This window comes from Salminus brasiliensis, chromosome 24 (assembly GCF_030463535.1).
Source record: "Salminus brasiliensis chromosome 24, fSalBra1.hap2, whole genome shotgun sequence".
Classification (NCBI taxonomy): domain Eukaryota; kingdom Metazoa; phylum Chordata; class Actinopteri; order Characiformes; family Bryconidae; genus Salminus; species Salminus brasiliensis.
Window position 1 is genome coordinate 670046 of NC_132901.1, and position 15388 is coordinate 685433.

At 43.4% G+C, this 15388-nt stretch overlaps 1 long non-coding RNA gene across 1 annotated transcript; it reads right to left on the bottom strand.

Annotated features, from left to right (window-relative positions):
* Nucleotides 1–921: 921 nt before the first annotated feature.
* Nucleotides 922–1406, bottom strand: LOC140546457 (uncharacterized). Its single transcript, XR_011978349.1, has 3 exons — nucleotides 1377–1406; nucleotides 1194–1231; nucleotides 922–1111 (listed from the first exon to the last, which is right to left on the bottom strand). It is a non-coding gene; the product is annotated as an uncharacterized lncRNA (long non-coding RNA).
* Nucleotides 1407–15388: the final 13982 nt, after the last annotated feature.

The following is a 15388-nucleotide window of genomic DNA, read 5'->3' on the forward strand; positions in this document are numbered from 1 at the left end:
ATTCTGATTTCCAGTGGATGGGGACCAGTTTTGTGAGTAAAGTTTCACTCTAGACTTAAGGGTCTATAAGGGTCCTACATAGAGGCTGTGAGTGGGAGTGGCAGGGTAAGCAGGTCTTATTCAGTTGTTAGAAATGGAGAACAGCAGCAGCACTCACATTCAATCTCAATCTCACATTACATGCTGGTGTCTATGACAAGGTTCAAATACACGCACCAGATGGACTTAACCCCTGTCCAGGGTGCTGAACCCCTGCTATTACTGCCTATAAGCACCAGTCTTCTACTCTTCTGTAATACTTTTGTACACCAATTGTAGCCACTGGTGGGAAAACTGGTGGATTTCTCTCATCACAGAGCAACACTACAGTATTTTCTCAGGTAATGGCCCATAAGGGGAAGGTGCCAGCCATTCCCATTTCAAACTCAGAGACAAATTAATTAAAGTGGTGGGCAGCATTTGCTTATAATCCGAATGATCGGTTGGCTTTAGTGTTGTTCTTGACTACCTGTTGTGGTAGTAGAGATGTATGTAGTGATGTGAGACCAATCTTCACCATTCCAAACAGTTCAGTAGCATTTTTTAAAAATACGCTTTATTAGATTTCAGTGAAATCTGAGAATGTTGTCTAACAAAACCATAAAAATCATAATCAGTACTGTCAGCAAAAAGTACTAGAAGAAAATAAGTCCTAAAATTGCTCAAAAGATGCTAATAGTTTGAAAATCTATAGACGATCTACCAAATAGAGTCAATCCCCTTATTTTTATACTCAAAAACAAATGAGGTAAAGCTAACTAAGATAAACAGCACAAGAACAAACAAAGATTTATATAATATATAATAATAACAGTCTGAATTCAGCAGATTTATGACCCCCTGAACTTAATGACCTGAAGCTAAATCAAAATCCAACCTCGCTGCCTGTGATCCCTCAACTCTTCAATGTAATAAACATCCAGAATCTTCCTCAGAAGCTCTACATCCTCTCAGTTTTAACCTCAGAATAAGTGCTGAAATCAGAGCTTTCAGCTCTCCTTTTCTTCTTCAGACATCTCTGTCCACTGTTTGGGAGATCCAACGTAGCATAACAAACATCATGTTCTCCAACCTACAGTAGAGGTGTCCCATTAATGAACTACACAACGTTCACCATATGTGCAGTGTAGAGTAGGTGGAAATGTGTACTGTACCTCATCATGGTTGCTTATTTTTACGTTTCCTCGTTGGTCTGCGGTCATGATGGTGAGGAACATAAGAACACAGTCACACAGACAAAGAAAGGGATTTGCAGAGACAACCATGGGATTATTATATGCCGGATTAACCAACATTATTTCATATTTTACAGGTTTTAGAATCATCAGGGACTGTACCTTTGGTTCTGGTTCTGCAGATACTGTACACACAGATGGAGAAGATCAGTGAGGAGAACACACTGACCAGCAGCATCCAGCAGATGCTACAGTCGGATACAGGAGGGTGGGGGAGGTCTAACAGTGAAGGATAACCGCAACAGTGGACGTTATTTATTATTCAGCAAACCAAGAGAGTTTATGGACCAATAAGCACAAGGTCCAGATCATTAGCAAGCTTAGACTATCTAGGAATTGGTGAATTCAGCTTCATAATTGGTCATCTTGCAGCTCATTGTCATGGCGTGCTAGGCCAGACCAAGTTGGGAAGAACATTCACAGAGATGGTCTCAAACCAAGGATAAAACGAGGCAAACAATGCAGCAACTATGGGGTACAAACACAACACAAACCTGACAAACAAGAGGGTGAACCAAAAACGAATCTGGGACTGGGGGTTGAGCTGGCGTGAGCAGTTATTGCTGGGGGGGAAACCAAAAGGGGACCAGAAAGGAATCCTGCAGGCAGAGCTTGGGCTAAACAGGGGTTAACGTTAACTGCAGTTGAACGGTGCTATAACGACAAAGGGGAGAGAGCTGGGGGACCAGCTACTGAGCAAAAACTGCAAGGCAGACCAAACCTGGAACCACAGTGTGCTGCCTTGAGTGAGGGTCGCCTAGCTGGGATGTGGGTAGCCATAGAAACCAGACCGCGAGCGAGCGAGCTATGCTGATAATGTGGATAGCAGGGTGACCTGCTCCTGAATGAGGACACAGAGCAGAAACTGGCCTCAACACACCTCTAACAGTACGGGGAACCTCTCGGGCGACCTCAAGGTCCCAAACGATACAATTCTCGGCAGGTGTCGAGGCTCCTTAAGTACCCCCAGTCCCAGGTGTAACTCATGAAATGAGACACTGAATCAAACACATGAATGAAAACAAGCCGGAAGTCCTTATTTGGGCCTGTGGGCAGCAGCTCGGAATCGCCCCGGGGGAGGGCGTGATACCGAGGGACTGACACTCATGAGCAATCAATTCCAGTCTGAATGTTTATGTAGAGAAAGCATTGTATAAAACCATATCCATAAAAAGAATTTGAGATTTGATATTAATTTCATAAATCAGCAGGTCTAATGAATAGGTCACAAGACTCAGCAAGTCAGAGAGAGTAAACTTACCAATGAGAGAGAGTCGAGTCGTCTGTTTTCCAAAATAATAAACACCTCTGGATTGTGTATCATTGGTCTTTCTCTCCTGCCAAGCGCAGTAGTACACTCCCAGGTCTGCCTCAGAAACGTTCTTCACCAGCAGATCAAGAGATAAGTTGGAGGAATTCCACTTAATAGAGTAACGTGGCAGCAGGCTTTCAGTTGTCATAATGAAGGGAGGCTGATGGTGGTGCGAGCAGTTCCTAAACCAAACGGTCTTAAATCCAGTCTTCCAAACACAGTCGCTGTAGAGAGTGACGTTGTCTCCTGGTCTGACCCTCATCTCCACATCTTCTCCAAAAGTCCTGGAGAACCAAACACCTGAAACCCCTGAAACCCAAAAGCTTGCTTTAGACTTGCTTTATTTGGAACCTGTGTAAAAACACACCTCCCAAATCCTAAATTACTCAACTAGATCAAAATGAGCAGATGTGAAAGTTTACTTACACCCGAGAGCCAGGAGAACAGCTCTTGCTCTCTCCATCTCAGAGAATGGTGCTGGAGGGCGGAGGATATTGAGGGCCTTTGAAGTGTCCGTAAGCTCTGATTGGTCCACGTCAGTGGAACATTTCTATTTTCGATTACGTCTCACAGCACAGTGGTTAGCGTTGAAGAATGAACCTGATCTACACCAGCGAATCTATGTTGACTTGGTGGGTTTTGGTTTAGGATTTGTTAGCAGTCAAGTAAAGTCAAATACAGTAAACATGAGTAGATATAGAAGAAACTGCTTTGCTGCTCTGCTGTGTTTCTAAACACAGTGCTGGCTCTAGAGGCCTCCAGGATTACCACTGTGAACCAGTTCTCTCAAATAAACTAAACTTTTATAGGCACTACAGTTTGCAGATCACTGATATCAGATGCATTTGAACCCATTTAAACTTCAACTTGTGCTTTTGGTCATGTCAACTATTAACTGATTCTGGGACAGTGTCCAACGGGCTAATGTTCAGTAGATCGATCATTACAGATTGTTAAATTTGTTGCTGGTGAGCTTCCAGATTTCATTTTCTTTTGTATGTAGGTTTGTGAAATTAGGTTGACTGATCATGGCTGAATCAGTAGACTGTAGAACAGTTACCAACTCTAACTCAACATTAATTGCAGCCAATAGTAAGTGAATGTCAGTCATTAGAGGCAGTCAGTGTGGAACGTAGTTTGGCCTTATAGCTGTGGGTTTCCGGTTTTTGCATGTTTGCACTCTGCTGTTGAGCTTTCAGGCTGCAAGGTTTTGTGGGGGGAAGAGTGTGAAGAGCAGTGCAGTTGTAAGGATGCAACAACCAGAGCATCAACCTTTCATCATCTTTCATCATCACCATCAATTTCTTGATATTCAGACTCGGATTGCAGAGACCAGTGACCAAATACTAGAGTACCACTGTAACCAGGTCTGAAAGTTGCCTCTACACAGAACAGTAGAACAGGTCTGAGATCAGTCCATGTGTGGAGGTCTGGAGTTTCCTAGACTGCAGAGCATGACTGTGTTTCCTGTTTTAGAATGCCTCTCAAACTCATAGAAATCATAGATTTATACAATGCTAAACAAGTAACAATATACAATGGCATACATTTGGACACCCCACCTTTCTTTTTTTTTAGTCTTGTTTTCCCCATTGGTTTTGCCAATTGACCCACCCATTCATAGCTCCCACTAGCACAAGCAATGCTGATCTCATCTGATTCATGTCAAGTCAAGTCAAGTCAGATTTATTTGTGTAGCTTTTTACAACTGTTGTCGTCACAAAGCAGCTTTACATAATTAGTAATTAATAAAAGACAGAGACAAAAAGAAGAAAGAAGAAATGACGTAAGACATGATGGATCAAAGACCCCCCGTGAGCAGCCAACGGCGACAGTGGCAAGGAGAACCTCCCTCAGAGCTGGAGGAAGAAACCTTGGGAGGAACCAAGACTCACTGGGGGGACCCGACCGACCTCCTCTGATCAGAACTATTTAAACATTATTGATAAAAATTATCAAACCAGAAACAACAGATAGTTAATTAGAGTCCATTTAGGTTTAACATGGTCATTGAACAGGTAGCAGTGGTAGGAGGGTGTGCCGCTGGTCTGGCATGGGTGGTGGTCGGGGGCCTGCTGGTCGGACTGGTAGGTGGCAGCTGGTCTGACACAGGTAAAAGGGACCTCAGCGGGCAATCTTCCAGCAAGTCAGGCTGGGTGGCCATTTAATCAGAGAAGGTAAAAAGAGAAAGTTAGTTCTGAGAGGATTTTATAGAGAGCAGAGAATGTTGAGCAGTAGCCAATCAAGCCAGTCACTGCCTCTTTTTCAAACTGTTGCCATAACTGGTTTCCAGCTCCATCACAACAGCAACACAAATGCCTGTGCCAGCCAACATTGCTTAAGACTGAAAATCTTAATAAATGCTTGATACATGTTGGTATGAGTCCAGTTGAGGTCTGGAAGACCAAGTAAAACTCGTTGAAACACTGTTCTAGTGTGCAGCAATACCTCCACAAATACGATCTTCATGCAGGAGTCTTCTAAACACATTTCCTGTGTTTCCTTCGCGTTCAAATGAAACGTCTAGAGAACAACAACTGTCCGTGGTGCTGAAATCCACACAGGCCCATTTACCCTGATTTGAGGTTTTCAGTGCTTTGTGGAGACCTGTCTACAGTCAGGAAATGAGACAACCCATGTATTAAAAGTCAGAGGTTCAGTATTTCACAATGAACACTAATACCATGATTGTCAGTTTATTGTATCCAACTTTGACTATTTATTCAGTCAGTCAACATATCAGAACACATCAGTGATTCCCAGCCCTGGGCTTGTTAAGTTGTCCAGCTCTAGCACACCGATTTAAACAATTTAAAAGGATGGTAATCTTAGTGATTTGATTGGCTGAATCTGGTGGCCTAGAGCAATGGTCAAAAGCCGATCTGCACCAAGAGCTCTTCCAGCTTCAAGTACGGCTCGGCTCGACCCGCCATCCCTTAAGATCCACGGAAGACGAGCGTCCAGACTTTTTACTGTCCTGCGCCAAAGTGGTGGAACGAACTTCCCCTGGGTGTCCGAACAGCAAAGTCCAACGCTCGCTGTCCTCAAACCCAGACTGAAGACCCTCCTCTTCTGAGAGGACTTGGGTGAAGAGTAGAGTATTATGGTCTCCATATTGACTCCAAATGCCTTAAATGTAAATTCTTTAAAATTGTTGGGAACCAGGGTTGGGAAGCATTGAATTATACACCACATTTTGGCAAGCCAGCCAGGAGTCTTTTCAGATTGTCCATAGTTTTATTGTGGGTTTTGTTTTAAATTCATAAACCATAATGGACCATGTTTGTAATAGAAATATGTAAATGAAAAACATTTAAACATAATTTGATGTAAAGGTAGCATGCCACTAACATAGCAAACCCATTTCCAAGAGGTGCACTAGAGGGAATTTGCAGTAATACAGCAGTGATCAGAAGATCTCCACTCTCTCAAACTTAACCTCAGAATAAGTGCTGAAATCAGAGCTCTCAACTCTCTTCTTCTTCTTCTTCTTCTGACGTTTCTGTCCTCTGCTTGGAAGATCCAGTGAAGCATAACACACACCATCTTCTCCAGCCTGCAGGAGATCCAGAAACATCTGACTTACAGAGAACTGTACATATAAGTGTAACACATGGGTGGGTGGGTGATTGTGCTCTGCTACCTCTTCACTTCTTCTCTCTTTCTGATTCTCTTTTGTCTTCCCATGATTGGGTTTCTGCTCCACTGCAAATGAATAAGAATGGAAAGCTAAGCACAGCAAGCTAAATCCAAGAGCATTAGCACTCCATTCATTGACCTCTTTGTCCAACTACAAAGGCTGCCCAGGTCATCAGATTCAGGACTACAAAGCCAAGACTGAACCAGCCAGCCCCTCCGTACTTGATGGCGATGATCAAAAGCTGATCTGCACCAAGAGCCCTTTCAGCTTCAAGTACGGCTCGGCTCGACCCGCCATCCTTTAAGATCCACGGAAGACGAGCGTCCAGACTTTTTTCTGTCCTGCACCGAAGTGGTGGAACGAGCTTCCCCTGAGTGTCCGAACAGCAGAGTCCAACGCTTGCTGTCCTCAAACCCAGACTGAAGACCCTCCTTTTCTGAGAGGACTTGGGCGATTAGCAGAGTGTCTAAGATTAGTTGCTCTGGATAAGAGCGTCTGCTAAATGCCTTAAATGTAAATCGAGAACCTCTAATAGACAATGTGAAGAACCTTTACATCAATTGAAGCTTTTTAGAATTTTAGAAGATTCTCCAAAAGTGGCTCTTCTATCACATCACTCAAAAGAACTCTTTGTAGAACCTTTATGTTCAAGAGTGCAAGAGTGGATCTGTGGTTGACTGACCAGTGAAGAAGATATACTGTTTGATTGCATCACATAGAAATATCTTCAGTGATTAAAGCCACTTTCTCAGACCCTGATTAAGCCTAAAGTCAAACTAAGAAGAATCTCCAATGGTGATTCAGCTGGCCTTGAAGTTTAGTCTACGACTAAGCTTAATCCAGCAAACAATTGATAATCAATACAATCTTAAAACTTGAAGGTAAGAAAGTGCTCAGTGGTCAGTACCTTTGGTTCTGGTTCTGCAGATGAAGTACACACAGGTGGAGGAGAGCAGTGAGGAGAGGACAACACACAGAGGACACACACTGACCAGCAGCTTCCAGCAGGTGCTACAATCTGCCACTGGAGAGGTGGAGGTGGTCTGGGGGAGATCAGTATTTGGCACGGTCTGGGTGGGGTCAGCACATGGGGTCATCACTCCTGCATCAACTAGTGAAGCAACACTCAATGTTCAGGGGCAGAATGAGTGACAAGATACATCTTTACCATCAACACAGGGTCAACATTCCACACATTCCAAACTGAATTCTTTACCTATCTGTTAAGCATGGTGGTGGTAGCAGCTTGCTGTGGGTCTGTTTTCCCAGTGGACAGATGGACTACCTTAGTATTCTCAAGTATAACCTCAAACCATTAGCTAGTGTTGCAACAGGACAATGACCCCAAACACAAAAACTTTTTTTAGTGGTCTCTTTCCAAAGTCCTGACCTCAACTAGAAGGACTTTGCATTAAAGGTCAGGAAACCAACACATGTAACTGAACTCAACCAAAAATCCAACCAGAATTCTGACAGACGCTTGTTGATGGCTACCAATAGCATCTGTGCTGTATTATATATATATATATATATATATATATATATATATATATATATATATACACACACATTTTGGGGGAAATGTGCTAATGTTCAATACTGGGCAGATGGATTAGGAATACTGACAACTGACCAGCTATTTTGGTCATTTTTTAGTACATAGCTCTTTAACTAGCTGGAGAAAAATGGCAGTTGCCTTATTTAGACAGGTGCACTCTCACAGATTTGGCGTTATCAAAAATAAAGCAGCTAGCTTGATGCTAGCAAATATTTCACTGCAGTCGTAATGGTGGTGAAACTTGCAGTTCTGGATGTTTTTAGAATTCAAGAATCAGAAGGCCGGAAAGTGTGAACTTACCAATGAGAGAGAGTCGAGTGACCCTTTTTCCAAAATGATAAACATCTTTCAATCGTAGTGCGCAGTAGTACACACCCAGGTCGGATTCAGAGACGTTACTCAGCAGAAGATTCTGGGACTGGTTCGTGTAATTCCGTCTAAACGAGTAACGTGGCATCAAACGTTCTGTTATAATGAGAGGAGGCTGACCCTTGTGTGAACAGTTTCTAAACCAAACTGTAGTAAATCCACCCTTCGGAACACAGTCGCTGTGGAGAACAGCATTGTCCCCTGGCCTGACTCTGGCCTCCACTTCTGCTCCAGAGATCCAGGAGAAGCAAACACCTGAAACCCCTGAAACCCACCAACCTCACTTTAGACTCAATGCAGAAGATCAGCAGATGTTGGAAATGCTCGAGTTGAAGGTATCAAGAGTGTAAAGGTGTACTTTACCCAAGAGAGCGAGGAGAACAGCTCCTGATCTGTCCATCTCTGGACTGAGACTGAGACTGGGCTGATGGTGGTGAGGATGTTTCAAGCGGATGTGCGTGATGAGCTCTTATTGGTCCACGTCAGTGGAAAATTTCTATTTGCGATTACGTCTCACTCTGTAGTGGTTAATGTTGTTGCTCAGGCAATTCACCAATCAGAGCCATGCAAGCTAATCACATGCTTCCTGACGGGTCACATCAACAGTTTGATGTTTGATGTGAATAAGCTGATTCACACCAACTGATCTCTGCTGACTTTCTGGGTCTTTAGGTGTTGTTACCAACCAGGTAGTGTCCCATACAGTTGCTTACAGTATTGCCTATAAAATCCTGAGTACAAATTTTCATCCGACCACTCGAGTTCAGTGCTAAACCACAGTTGCAATGCCCCATCCAGATAGGTAAAGCAGGGAAATCAGAGATCTCCTGTTCTGCAATAGTGCTTTTAGTGATTAGCCACTTTTATTGCAGGCCCGGAGGACCAGTGTCCAGCACAGTTTGTGGATTTTCCCACTCAAACATCCCTGATTTCCCTCATTGTTAATTGCCTGGTTCAGTAAGTGTGTATGAAAAGGGAAATCACCAAACTTTGCTTGACACTGAACCCCATCCCTCCTAGGACTGGAATTGAAGAACCCTGAGGCAACAGCTCAATGAATCACAACCAAGAGCAAGTCGATGTCAGTCATTAGAGGCAGTAAGTGTGCAGCGGCCTGAACTGTGGGTTTCCTGTTTTTGCATGTTTGCACTTTGTTGCTGGTGAGTTCTCAGGCTGTGTGGAGAGTAGTGCAGTTGTAAGGGTGCGCCAACCACAACTTTGACCTGCATGTCCTTACCGGATTTGTTCCAATTTTTAGGAATTCAGAGAGATCCCACTGACCAGCAACTAGAGACCAGAAACCAGGGGCCAGAAGCCTGTTACCAGCAACCGCAGACTAGAGAACAAAGACCAAAAACCAGGGACCAGTGGCCAGATGCAACCAATAAGTTAGATCTCTGCAGCTCTGAAGCTGACCAGAACACTGACAGATGGAGAGCGCATAGTAAGATCAGAAGCCAGCCCATAGTTATCGTTTATAGCTTAAGCAGTAAAAACAGAATGCCCTGTATGGTTGCATGGCTAACATCTGTAGGCCTCAGAAGTTGAGAAGAGTCAGTTGTTAGCAGATCTTAGATCAGATATTAAAGGCAGTTGCTGTTCAGGGCTCAGATGTTGGCCTGAGCTGCCAGCTTTGATGTGGGTTTCCTGTTTTTGTTCATCTCAGGCTTGGTTGCTGTAGTGTGTTGGGGGTCTAGGCAAGCTTGAATCTACATATGTACACTTAGCAAAACCACAGTTTTCATTCCAGACCAAACTGGACATGTGTCTGTACAGCTTTTTTTCAACTGTTTCAGCTGTGATCTAGAAGCTAGCTAAAGTATCAGCTTCTGGATCTCCTGCAGGGAAACTGCCGGCTCTACTTTACAGGGATTTCCACTAGTATATATATCGAACCCAAGGACCAATCAATAGGTCAAAACTTTTATTACACACTTCTATTCCATAAGATATGAAGATAAGCCTGTTCATTTGTATTGGATCTTCATGGAGTCAAAAATGGTTCTTCTATGGTATGAGTATAGGCCATGTTGGGTATACAGGGGGAAAACAGGGGTTAATTTTGGTTAGAAAGATTCAGAAGGTCTCAAAGGGTCCTGATCTGGACTTGTAGGAGGTCAGTGTACCTAGGCCTTCTCAGAAACTGAAATAAGCTTCTGTTCATCTCTGTATATTTATAGACGGCCATCTCTAACCACATATGTTTCCATGAGTGTGGGCAAGTGTGTGTGTGTGTGTGATGGTGTGTGTTTCAGACTCTAGTTTAATTTTCTTTATCATTTCTAACACTTGAAGAACTTTGGTCTTAGATCTAAAAATAGGCCTTTCTCACTTTCACATGCTGTTACCCTCAGATCCTGGATCAGCTTCTCCACTGAACCCAGGTCTGAAAGTTGCCTCTACACAGTGCAGAGCTGATGTGAGATCAGGGAGTAAAGAAGGCCAGTATGCGGATGTGGCCTGAGCAGCAGGGCCTCTCTGTGGGTGGCTGGTGCTCTAAAACTCTCAGGTTTGGAGAGAGCACTGTTGGCCCGACTTTTCTGATGAATTGTAAAACTGTGGGTCCGAGGTAGAGCCCATATGTGCACATCCAGAAGTAGGTCTACAAGCCTTCGATTCCCATCCATATGTTCACATAGTTACTCTGCAGACAAGACTAGGGTTCATAGAGAATTGCAGAGCTAGGAGGGCTGGTGAGCCTCTTGTACTGTCCATGGTGCTGAAACTCATTTTGGCTCATCTAGGCCTTACAAAACATCTCTTGAACATCAGATATTAAAAACAGTAACATTTTCTCAATGTGACAATACTGTAAGCCAGTTTAACAAAAAATAGCTGAAGTAGTGGAAATCCAGGAGGTCATAGAGTACATCTGCTCTACCCAGTTGGTGGTTTCCCTATTCTAACACATTTCAATTAAGGAAGGTAATGGTTAGATTAACATTGTGTGGGATCAGAAGTAGGAAAACACCTAAATATACATTGCGGATGTATATTATATATATTCCGGATATTTCAGGGGTTTTTTTCCTGGAAAGCAGTCAAGAGCCATGAACCACCTTTCTAAGGAAGCTTCACTGTTCCCAGATGAGGAACCCTTACCTTAAAGCAGTTAATTGGGTCTAATTACTAAGATTCTGAAGAAGTAACTGCTCTGAGAATGCCTACCATTGCAAAACAGGGCAGCCTGAGGCTGAACAGTGGGTGTTGCTCCTAGGTCTCAGAACACAAGGAGGATATGAAGAATGTGATTAGGCCTTTAAACCATTTCCATTAAGAAAGCTGTGTCTGTTTTCTTATTCCAAATAATCCTGAAACTTCACCCAGTCAGATTGCTCAGTCTTACTCTTTATTAGATCAGATGAAGCAGTTCATAAAATCATAAAATGTGTAGAAATATGTTCAGAAATAAGCAACAATATTGCATTAAAAAGAAAAATCACTTTGTAAGAAAAGTTCCTGAATCCAGTAAAAAGTCTGCCGAGTAGATGGCTGACAATGGTCAAATTATTTGATTCAGTTTCAGTACTTTCCCAGATTAGTTTTCATCCATTTAGAAGCTGCAACATCTTTATTCAGCCTGCCATAACATTAAAACCACTGCCAGCTAAACCTGAATATTAAACTGGTTCCAGTGGCTCCTGACAAGGGTGAATAAATTAGGCAGCAAGTGAACAGTCAGTTCTTGAAGGTGATGAAGGTGATGAAAGTTCTGAGACATGAACCAAGCTGTGATGTTTTTGACGACTGGGTCAGAACATCTCCAGAACATCAGGCAGGTCTTGTGAGGTGTTCTCTCCTGGTATGCGGTGGTCAGTATCTACCAAAAAAAGTGCCCCAAAGAGGGACCAATGCTCATGAAGGTCCCACCCACCTCACAACTTACAAGACTTGGTGCTCCAGATACCACATCAGTATGAAGAACGTCCTCCTCAGAAGATCTACACTCTGTCAAATTTAATCTCAGAATAAGTGCTGAAATCAGAGCCCTCAACTCTCCTCTTCTTCTTCTCCAGATGTTTCTGTCCTCTGCTCGGGAGATCCAGCGAAGCATAACACACCTCACCTTCTCCTCCATCCTGCAGAGATGTTAAGGACATTTGTTATTTAGAAAGCTAATGTTTGAACACAAGAGCATCATTTACAGCAGTTTATTCTGTACCGTACCTCACTACGCTTCCCTGTTCTCTCCACATTCCCTCGTCGTTCTGCTCCACCATCAGCTGCTACAATCAGAAGGACATGGCGTGATGTTCAGAGAGGCAGACAGCACAATTAAACCATACTGCTGCACCTTTGCCTCAAAGGTTCTTCAAAAGGTTCTTTGAATGCCACGGTTACGGTGTAATGTGGGGTTTAAATGATACTACCCCTTTTTGGGGGGTATTATTTTATGGCGCATGTAACAGATGGTGAATGTCCTAAGTCAGTACCAGATTGGTGCTCGGTGAGACTGTTGCGGTAATGGGAGCCCAGTGCATTTCCACTACACCACCACATCTGTGAGGGGTGGCAGTATAAACAAAATAAAAGCTATATAGAAAAAAGGGCGGGAAAACAAACAAAAGGAGATACCAGGAATGGTGTTTACTCAAACAAAGGACAAGCTAAAAACCTTTATCAGTTCAAACCATTTTCTTTTCGCCACCAATTACAACTAACTCTTTCTTTTACCTTCAGCTCTTCTTCACTATTCACAACTCAAACGCTTTTCTTTTAACTTCAGCTTTTCTTCATTATTTGTAGCACAAACTCTTTTCTTTTTCAGCTTCTGCATTTTTTTTTTCTTTCCCAACTGTTCACAACTTAGACCCACTGTTACCGTTCACCCCTCTACAAAGGTGTGACAGGGAATTGTGTTTGGCTTGGTGTATTTATACCATGCCACACAGGTGGGTCTGGTCAGCATTGATTACCGCTTTGGCTTCTGGGGCTTGGAGTTCTTTGCTCCAGCTTCACCAGTGGTCCTACTGTGCTGGCCAGGCCCCCTGCTGGTGGCTGACGGTACATGCTGCCTGCTTACAGACACCATAGAATCCTAAGAAGGTTCTTAAATTAGTTTTTGAGAAGGTCTAGATTCAGATTCATGATCCCAAATAAGAAAACATTAGTGAATGCTTTGGGGCCTTGGGGTCTGAAGCTAGAGTTACAGGTTGGGCCAGCCTTGGGGTCTGGAGCTGGGGTGAGAATTGGGCCAGCCTTAGGGTCTGGAGCTGGGGTAAGAATTGGGCCAGCCTTGGGGTCTGGAGCTGGGGTAAGAATTGGGCCAGCCTTGGGGTCTGGAGCTGGGTTTAGGATTGGGCCAGCCTTGGGGTCTGGAGCTGGGGTAAGAATTGGGCCAGCCATTAAGGTTTGGAGCTGGGTTTTTTAAGAATGGACCAGTCTTGGGGTTTGGAGCTGGGGTTGGAATTGGGCCAGCCTTGGAGTCTGGAGCTGGGGTTAGGATTGGGCCACCCTTGGGTTCTGAAGTCAAAGGTTGGGCCAGCCTTGGGGTCTGGAGCTGGATCTAGGGTTGGGCCAGCTTTGGGGTCTAGAGCTTGGGTTAGGGTTGGGCCAACCTTTGAGCTTGGAGCTATGGATAGGGTCTGGCCAGCTTTGGGGTCTGGAGCTAGGGTTGGGCCCCAAAAATCTTGGTGAAAACTGATTAAAGAGAACTTCCTTCTTAATGGTGGTGAATAAAACTTGTTGTTCTTTTTGTCTCCAAAAGTGTTTTTGGAGACTTTGATTAAAGAACCATTTGAAGTACCTTGATTGTTTAGAGTAAATACCTCATTTTATCAATATTACATATCAAACAGCGAGTACCTTTAGTTCTGTAGCGGTAGACGCAGTACACACAGATGGATACAAGGAGAAAACACACAGGACACGCACTGACCAGCAGCTTCCAGCAGATACTACAGTCTGATACAGGAGGGGTGGAGGTGGTCTTGGGGAGGTCAGCAAACGGGGGTGTCTGGTCTGATATTAGTTAGAAATTGGTGTAAATAAGACAGCATTTAACACAGCATTTTATAGGAGAGTTTTTTGAGTGACCTCACCATGGAGAGAGAGTTGGATTGTTCTGTTTCCTCTATCATAAACATGGGATTTATCTCTGCCTTTGGAAATTTTCCTCTGTTTACTGCAGTAGTACAGACCCCGGTCTGATTCACAAACGTTCTTCACCAGCAGATCATGAGCATTGCTCGAGGAATTCCATACAAAAACATAGCGTGGATTAAACATCTGCAACGTATCTTCAGTCAGTACAGCGGGAGGACCCTCGTCTGAGGTTTTTTTAAACCAGGCTGTTTTAAATCCACTCTTCCAAACACAGTCGCTGTAGAGAGTGACATCATCTCCTGGTCTGACTCTCATCTCCACTTCTTCTGCTCCAGAGATCCTGGAGAACCAAACACCTGAAACCCCTGAAACCCACCAACCTCACTTTAGACTCAATGCAGAAGATCAGCAGATCTCTGATGCCAGAAAGCCTGGTCAGAATTTCAAAAGTAATTAAAAGATGAACTGATCTCTAAAAGGCAAAAAGTGCAAAATACTGAAATATTTAAAGCAATATCAGTGTATTATTTTGGTTTTGTACATTTTAAGAGCAAAAAGGGGGGCACACCATGGAAACATTTGGACACCTCAAGCAAATTGAGCTCTTGAGCTCCAGGACTGAGGACTTGGCTTGTCCGCAGTCACTGTTCAGAAAGGCCAGCTAATACAAGCTTCTACAGCAGGATAATGGTCCTACATCTCAAACTCCATAATGGACTACCTCATAAGAAGCAAGCTGAGGGTTTTGCCATGGCCCCTTACAGTAACCTGACCTTAACATCCTCAAACATCCATGGATAGACCTCAAAAAAGAGCAGAAAAGCAAGACCACCCAACATCCTCACAGATCTATAACCTCCTGCAGGAAGAATGGGTAAATAAAATGCCTCCAAACAAGGACTAAAATACTCTTAGCTGCCACAAAAAGCATCACAGCTTGGAAACAAAGTTTTTTTAAGTACAGGAGGTCCATTTCTTTATGTTTTGTTATTTACAGAAACTGCAAAACATGGAAATAAAGAATCAGTAACTTCAGAAGATCTTCTACTTACTTAGTTGGGAATCAAATCAAATCAAAAATGACTTTTCAACGGTTAATCTCACAAAGCAGCTTTATACAATCAGTAATTAGTAAAAACACAACAAATCAGCAACATCTCAGCCTAATCTCAACCCCAAACTCAAACCTA